Source organism: Caretta caretta, chromosome 6 (genome assembly GCF_965140235.1).
Source record: "Caretta caretta isolate rCarCar2 chromosome 6, rCarCar1.hap1, whole genome shotgun sequence".
Lineage (NCBI taxonomy): Eukaryota > Metazoa > Chordata > Testudines > Cheloniidae > Caretta > Caretta caretta.
The window spans coordinates 14,013,360-14,022,325 of NC_134211.1; positions in this window are offsets into that span (position 1 = coordinate 14,013,360).

Below are 8,966 nucleotides of genomic sequence, written 5' to 3' on the forward strand. Positions count from 1 at the left end.
TCTCCATTTGCATTAGTTTCCTTCTATCTCGCCTGGGGAAACTACAGCCCTCCAGCTCCTCTCCAAATCCCCTTCCAACAGCTAAAATCCTCTCTCCCACTGCTCCTACTACGTCAACACCCTCCACCTACTGTAGAACCCACAGGGACTGTCACGCTAACGTGGTGTAACTGTTCTAACCCCTCTATGAGCACCTTCTAGGGTAGCCTACTGTGGGACCGGATCCTGCAGACACTTAATGTGCATGTGGTAATGACTTCACGCATGCATGGAGTTAAGCACGGGCTGAGGGCTGGCCAAGCAACACAAACTGTTCATTAAATGTCAATGTTCATTCTGCAGTAGGCAAAACCAATGCCTCAAAACTCTTCATGGAAAAAGCAGAAAGGCATGTGTATCCTGAAATGCATGGGCACTCGCCTGAGATCTAGGAGACATGGGTTTGAGTCCCTGCTCTGCCTGACTGGGTGCACCTGTGTACTCCTGCATCCTAAAATGGAGTGTTGCAAGGTCAGAGTCTTGGACTGTAAGAAGATGGCAGCAGGGATCATGCTTTTTGTTACTCTCTGCAAAAAGCATTGTGTGATGGCTTGGCACAATAATGAATGGAAGCCTGGTGGTTTATAGGGAGGCACAAGGCAATGAATTTGCCATTTGCTAAAATTTCAAAGTAGCATAAAGATCGTGCTGTAGTTGTAAAGGCCGTTGCTTCTGTGCTTAAATCATGTACTTGGGGACTAACCATGAGAATTATTGCTGAAAGCTGGGCACTTATCTGCTAGAAGCAACAGAGAAGGAGAGAGACTTGGGTGTATTGCTTGATCATAGGATGACTCTGAGATTTCACTCTGATGCAGCTGGGAACAAGGTTAACCCAGTCATGGGATACTCGGGTGAGGTATTTCCAGTGGAGATCGGGAAGTGCTTGTACCATTATACAAGGCACTGGTGAGACCTCATCTGGAATACTGTGTGCAATTCTAGTCTCCCATGTGTAAGATGAATTCAAACTGGACCAGATATGGAGAAGGGCTACTAGTATATCCAGAGAAATGGGTAACCTTTTTACGATATAGATATTCAGGCCTGTCTGCAAAGGCCTGTACTTTAAGAATTTAGGTGTATTTGTTAGGGGGCTTATTCCTTCACCCACTTACTTCCCTGGTCCTTCTCGCATGAACAGAGAGCAACAATACCCGAAGTCCAAAGGTGCAAACAATTCGATGTTTATTGGGGTGAACTTCCAGCAAGCATGATTCCAGTTTCCTTCCTTAGTATCCTCCTCCCCAGGTCTGACACCACAGAGCCTTACACCTGTGTCCCTGTTCCCATTCCTACCCTTAGCCAAACATGATTCCAACTTCCTTACTCCCATTCCCTGTTCCCATCTCCCTCACCCACATGCCCATGCCCACCCACACCCAATCACTTCCTTATTGACTACAGATTATATAGTAAAACTTGAGTTCTGCTTAGCTATACCTTAACCAATCATTTTCCTGAAATTTAACTAACCAATCCTAACATATTGTAACATGATTATGTAACCAATTATATCCCACCACCTTAATTAGTTTACACCCAGCAAAATTAATTATACAGCAGACAGGAACAATCACAGAACCAGACAGAGATTATACAGACAAACAATAGCAAAGTGGGAACTACAATGACAAGACAACACAGAAGTGAGGATTTCACATCCCAGCTATTGATAAGTGAGTTCTTGTCAGACAGGATGCTATCAAACTAAGTTTCCTTTTACATTTGCTAGGCACTTCCCTTTCTCTGGAGGTGATAGGAATACAATCCTGTCCTGATAGTGCCTAACAACCCAATAGCACCTTATTTCAATGTGACTAGTTTGGAATGTGAGGATGTGACTGTTCGCTTCCCAGCTTATGGCTGCCTCTGCTGCTTAGCCAAAGGCCTAAGCCTAAGCACAGGGCCACAAACTGTCACAGTAAGAGAAGGCCCTTACACTCGCAGACAGTGGTTTTGATTCTTTCTTTTATACCTCTGGAACTAGCCAAGCGATAAGAATGTTGGGGACACTGGGGCATGGCCACTAGGTAACTCGAGGGGATGGAAGACCACGAGTGTCGATAAAGCCCCCTCCCACTAGGCCCAGGTGTCCTTGGCCCCCCTCCTGCCTGGAGGCACTTGCAGCAGCTCTGCGTACTAGGCCCAAGTGTCCTTGGCCCCCCCGCCTGGAGGCACACACAGCAGTTATGCTAAGAATCTGCAACAATATGTTGCAGAGTCAGACTGCCTAAAACTAAGCAAGGCCAAACAGGGGAGATATGGAAGAACAATGCTGAATAAAGCAGCTTTATGTATAGTTTAACAAATGATACAGAGAATCAGGGAACTAGCTGGGAACTGGATTGGCTGGCTATATGGATACTTGGGGCAGCTTGCTATTGGATAAGTATGCTGGGAAAAAGGATGTATAAAAGCCTGTGTAACTTCCTGCTCTGTGTGCAGGATTTGAGATTTTATTCTCCCTGTACCTTTTTGCAGCTGCAAATAAACTTTTCTGCTTCTCCACCCCGTTGTGATTATTGGGTGTAGCACACCGGGTAACGAACCAACTGAAGCTGTTGTTCAGCCTCTCGGCACTGGATGCCGGCAACAAGAATACACCTAAATTCTTAAAGTACAGGCCTTTGCAGACAGGCCTGAATATCTATATCCTAACAGTATTCTTATCACTAAGCTAGTTAGAGAGGTATAAAAGAGAGCATCAAAATCACTGTCGGCCAGTGTAAGGTCCTTCTCTTACTGTGACAATCTGAGGCCCTGTTCTTAGGCCAAGGCCTCTGGCGAAGCAGCCATAAGCTGGGAAGCGAACGGTCACATCCTCACATTCCAAACTAGTCACATTGAAATAAGGTGCTATTGGGCTGTTCGGCACTATCAGGACAGGATTGTATTCCTATCCCCTCCAGAGAAAGGGAAGTGCCTAGCAAATGTAAAAGGAAACTTAGTTTGATAGCATCCTGCCTGGCAAGAACTCACTTATCAATAGCTGGGATGTGAAATCCTCACTTCTGTATTGTTTTGTCATTTATAGTTCCCACTTTGCTATTGTTTGTCTGTCTGTATAATCTCTGTCTGGTTCTGTGATTGTTTCTGTCTGCTGTATAATTAATTTTGCTGGGGGTCAACTACTTAAGGTGGTGGGATATAATTGGTTGGCTAATCATGTACCAATATGTTAGGATTGGGTAGTTAAATTTAAGTAAAATGATTGGTTAAGGTATAGCTAAGCAGAACTCAAGTTTGACTATATAGTCTGCAGTCAGTCAGGGGGGGGGTGGGTGGGTGGCAGGTGTGTGGGGGGAATTGGGAATGGGGGTGGGTGGGTGTGTGGGGCTGGGGGAATGGGAGTAAGGAAATTGGAATCATGTTTGGCTAAGGGCAGGAACGGGACACAGGTGTAAGGCTCTGTGGTGTCAGAGCTGGGAAGGAGGATACTAAGGAAGGGAACTGGAATCATGCTTGCTGGAAGTTCACCCCAATAAACATCGAATTGTTTGCACCTTTGGACTTTGGGTATTGTTGCTCTCTGTTCATGCGAGTAGGACCAGGGAAGTAAGTGGGTGAAGGAATAAGCCCCCTAACAAACCTCACTTAGGAGAGGAGACTGAAATACGTTCATTTAGCCTAACCAAAAGAAGGCTGAGGAGAGAGAGATGACTGCTCTCTCTAACTGCATCAGAGGGATAACTATTACAGAGGAATTAACAAAAGCCGCAATGTAGACACAAGAACAAATAGATATAAACTGGCCATAAACAAGTTTAGGCTTTAGATGAGACAGAAGCTCCTCTCCATCAGCGGAGTGAGGTTCTGGAGCAACCTTTGAAAGGGAGCAGTTGGGGAGGGGGGGTAAAAAGCATAACTGGCCTCAAGACTGAGCTTCATCAGTTTATGAAGGGGATGGTAGGATGAGACTGCCTACAATGGCACACGGCTGATCTGTGACTGCTAGCTGCAAATCTCTCCAATGGCTGGTTACAGGACACTAGATGGGGAGGGCTCTGAGTTACTATAGAGAATTCTTTCTCCAAGGTATCTAGCTGGTGGGTCTTGCCCACATGTTCAGGGTCTCACTGATCACCATTTTGGGGGATTGGGAAGGAATTTCCCCCATGTCAGAGACCCTGTGGGTGGGAGTTTGCCATCCTCTCCAGCACAGGGCACGGGTCACTTGCAGGTTTAAGCTAATGTAAATGTGGGGGTTCTGTTTAGTTTTGTCTTTATATCATTATTTGAGGACATCACTAACTCAGACAGAGGTCATGGGTCTATTGCAGGAGTGGGTGGGTGAGGTTCTGTAGCCTGTAATGCGCAGGAGGTCAGACTAGATGACCATGATGGTCCCTTCTGGCCTTAAAGTCTGTGACAGAAAAGAGGGGATTCCCTGAAAGCTCAACAATGGCAGCGGACAGCCAACTATAAGCAATAACGCAACACTGGAGATACAAGTTGCATGCAACTGGATGTGTGCCTGTGTGCACATGAAAGACTTGGTATCATCTTGGCACAGAAGTAAGACACATGATTGCCTTAGGGTACCAGAAACAATCCATAGGGAGTGGTGCAAGCTATAATTTTTGCATCAGGATTGCCAGCACTGATCTGTGCCAGGATAGAACAATAGTAATAAGCTATTTCCTCCAACAACCCAATGGTGTATTTAAATGATGCAAAACTGGGGGTCAGTACTGGCTGATGGGCAGTGATGGGGGGGGGGCAGTGTGCTTTCCAGGACTGCAGTTAGCTAAGCCTTCCCTCTCCAACTTTTAAATTTCCTGTATGGTCACCATCAGCACAGTCCACCATCACAGGAGACCGTGCAGAGTCCACCATCTCAAGAGACCACGCAGTCCCGGATTCGCAGACGAGCTCCAGCTTGGTCCGAACGGGAGGTACTGGATCTCATTGTGTGTTAGGGAGACGAATCTCTTCTGGCACAACTATGTTCCCAAAAAAGGAACGCAAATACGTACATTAAACTCTCCACTGCCATGACGGAAAGAGGCTACTCCAGGGACACAGAACAGTGTTGTACAAAAAATCAAGGAGCTGCAAGCTGAATTCTGTTGCCCGGCCGCATGTGATGGCTTACTAACACCAAAGTGGCAGGCACTTCAGTATGAGAGGCAAAATGAGACCTTGTACAGAAAGAACACGTGCTGTGTATTATGAATTGCCTGTTTCACTGAGAAACAGCATCCCCTTTGTTCTCTAAACTGTATCTTTTAAAATACTACTCTCCCTTTTTCTTCTCCTGCAGCAGGCGCAAATGTTTCAATGCAGCCCCTAGTTCCTTCCTACAGCTGTTCAAACAGACCAGAGTTCCTGAAGATGCGAGCGTCATGCACCTTTCCAGGTCATCCCACATTGATGTCGGTGAAACGTTCCTTGTGATCCACCAGTGCTTGCAGCACCATGGAAAAGTACCCCTTGCGGTTTATGTACTGGCTGCCCTGATGTTCCAGGGCGAAGATGGGGATATGTGTTCCGTCTATTGCCCACCGCACTTAGGGAATCCCAGCGCATTAAAGCCATCCACAATGGTCTGCACGTTTCCCAAAGTCACTCGCCTTGATAGCAGCTGGTCATTGATTGCATTGGCTACTTGCAGCACAGCAGCCCCCACAGTAGATTTCCCCACTCCAAACTGATTCCCGACTGACCGGTACCTGTCGGGCATTGCAAGCTTCCACAGGGCTATGGCCACTTGCTTCTCAACTGTGAGGGCTGCTCTCATTTTGGTGTCTTTCCGCTTCAGGGCAGGGGACAGCAAGTCACAAAGTTCCATGAAAGTGGCCTTACGCATATGAAAGTTTCGCAGCCACTGGGAATCATCCCATACCTGCAACACTATGCGGTCCCACCAGTCTGTGCTTGTTTCCTGGGCCCAGAATCGGCGTTCCACTGCATGAACCTGCCCCATTAGCACCATGATCTCCCAATCACCACATGCCGTGCCATCTGTGTCCGTGTCCTCATCAGTATAGTAGTCGTGCTGTCATCACTTCCTTGACCAGTCTTGCAGGTACTGCACATACTACTGGATAATGCATAAGGTATTTACAATGGTCAAAATGCAGCAGAGATCTGATCGGGCTCCATGGCTATGGCGCTTGCACGGGTAATCCTGGAAAAGGGGTGCAAAACGCAGGAGAGCAGAGTGGCAGCGGAAGCTGTGCTGTTTGGGTCACGGTAGCCGAACAAAGACTGACAATGGTTGTCTTCTGTGGCTTTCACAGAGGTGGGAGCCCAGGACAGACAACATGGAGAAGCTCGCAAGCGTGGCAATAGCGGGAGAGCAGAGTTGGCAGCAGAAGCTGTGTTGCTTGATTCACAATGGCCGAGCAGAGTTGAGTTGGAGAGGTGGATTTATCGTAGCAGGAGAGCAGTGGTGCACCGTCTGCTGAAAGCAGTATGGCGTCTGCATGCTAAAAAGGGGCGAAACGATTGTCTGCCGTAGCTTTCTGGTGACACACACCCAGAAACACCCGCCAGAATGTTTTTGCCCCATCATGCTTAACTGGGAGCTTACCAGAGAATTCCAATGGGCGGCAGAGACTGTGGGAACTGTGGGATAGCTACCCACAGTGCACCGCTCTGACATTTGATGCCAGCCTTGGTACTGTGGACGCAATCTGCCAAATTCACCCGCTTTAGTAGGGACACAGAAGACCGAACGTATAAAATAGCTTCCGAAAATTCGAATAGAATAATTTTGAAATAATTTTGTACTGTAAACGTACTGAGGGGTAGTAGTGCCATGAGAAAAAGACAGACGGAGCCTAGGAAAACCACCAGGCAAGAGAAGCTCAAGAGGCCTAAGCCTATTGAGGTGTCCTTGCAGCGCATCCTCAGGTTTCACACAGCTCAGGCTGAGGCCTGCCTCGGTCTGTGGAGCTCCATACTTGGCCAGGTTAGGTTTCTTCAAGGCCTGGTATGAGGCCTCCCTAATTTATGACTAGTTTCACCCCTAACTTGCACTCTGCACAGGCCACTAGGGCTAACCCCCTTAATCTTATTTTAAAAGAGCTGTAAAATCATAAACAATCATGGGCCTCAGTTCCACACCTCATCAGAACAATGGCACCTCCATCAGCCCCTGGCACCACGCCAGAGCCCTGTTCCAACACTGACTCAGACAGAACGCAGTGACTCCTAGTGAATTAACACCACTGTTTTCTGGACCTCCTGGGTTTTGCCCACAGATCTCCCTACTCAGCACTGAGGAGGCCTGATCCTTCCAAAGGTATGGCATGTAATGTTAGGTCTCAGCTGGTGTCCCTTATGGGATTGGTGAAGGGATAAAGCACCAGGGTGACTAGGGGCCAGGACTACACCTGTACGGAGATGACGATGTCACTCGCATGAGGGGAGCTTGGGGATCTGTTGCTCTCTAGGGGCTGGTTCACATGGATGTTAATGAGTGTGCTACAGCCACTCCCTAGAGATGGTTAGTCCTTTTCGTTCAAAATCGCCTGGTCTTTGCTCTGAAGATCATGGAGTTTAAATCTCAGTGTGGGCCCAAGCAGGAGCAGTTAAAATTGCAAGCCAGAGATTGACATACAGGGCAAGGGGGTGCAGAGCAGTGGGACAGAAGACCAGACTAGCAGCATGTGTGTAGGTCAGAGTTAAGAGTACTAGCAGAGCTGTGAGGGAGGCGTGTTTGGCAGCTGTTAGCATCAGGCTCAGGGGCCCGTTCTCCATTCCCCAGTCACAGGAGCAGTTTCTCTACACACCTTGCTTACCCTGCCGCAAAGATAAAGCATCTTTGAGTGAGTTTTACATTCCTCCCCCGATGCCCCCCCGCCCCAGTGTTCACAACACAACAGGGAAGTAGGGAAGAAGCAGAGACGGAGTTACCAACTCTCATCATGTTATTGTGAGTGATGCAATACTTTGTGCTTTTCTTAAAGCTCCAGCTCCTGGAGTCAGGTGAACATACCAGAACATCAGCTTTCCTTTTAAAAAAAGGGTTTGAGCCTCATCTTTTTGTTTTATGTTTGTATGGCGCCTGGCCCAATGGGGTCCTGCTCCATGACCGGAGCTCTTAAGCACTGCAGGAATACAAATACATAATAACTGTAGAGACAGAGAAGCTTCAAAGCATGACCTCCGCAGATTCAAAAGCCAGAAAAGCATTTTAAAATAGCCACAAATTTGTTATTTTTAAAATCTCATGATTTTTAAGGGAAGCTCAGGAGTTTGGGGGGACTCATGATTTTTGAGCGCTCAGGGTTGGCGAAATTCTCAGCAGTGAGAAGGGCAGAAAGAGCGAGGGAGATGAGACGGGGAGCCCCAACCCCAAAGAGCCAAAAATCAAGAGATTGCTGCAAAAATCACAAGATTTTTCACATAAAAAATACACTTGAGCGGTTTTTTTCATAGGGTCATGGATTTTCAGGCCAGAAGGGACCCTTAGATCAACCAATCTGTCCTCCAGCAGAGCACAGACCAGAGAATGTCACCCTGTTACCTCTGCATGGAGCCCGATAACTTGTGTCTGAGTAAAGCGTCTTCCAGACAGGCCGCCTGTGGGCTGGTCTACACTAGAAAGTTAGGTTGACCCAGGTGTGTCCCTCAGGGCTGTGAAAAATTCACCCTCCTGAGAGACGTAGTTAATCCAACCTCTCTCCTAGGGTAGATGCCATGAGCTCACTGGAAGAACTCTGCCATCGTCCTACCTCTGGGAGCGGTGGATTTACGACAGCATTGCTGCAGTATGTTTCAGCACTACAGGGCAGCACTGCAGCTGTGTAGACATAGCCTGATTGAGACTCCATCAATTCGAGTGGTCGTCTGTTCCAAGGGTTAGTCACCCTTCAAAATGTGTGCCTTACGTCTACCTTAGATTTGGCCATGGACGGTGGGTGAACCACAGGCTTGGGGAGGCTAGCCCCTGGCCCAGCCCACCCTTCAGCCTG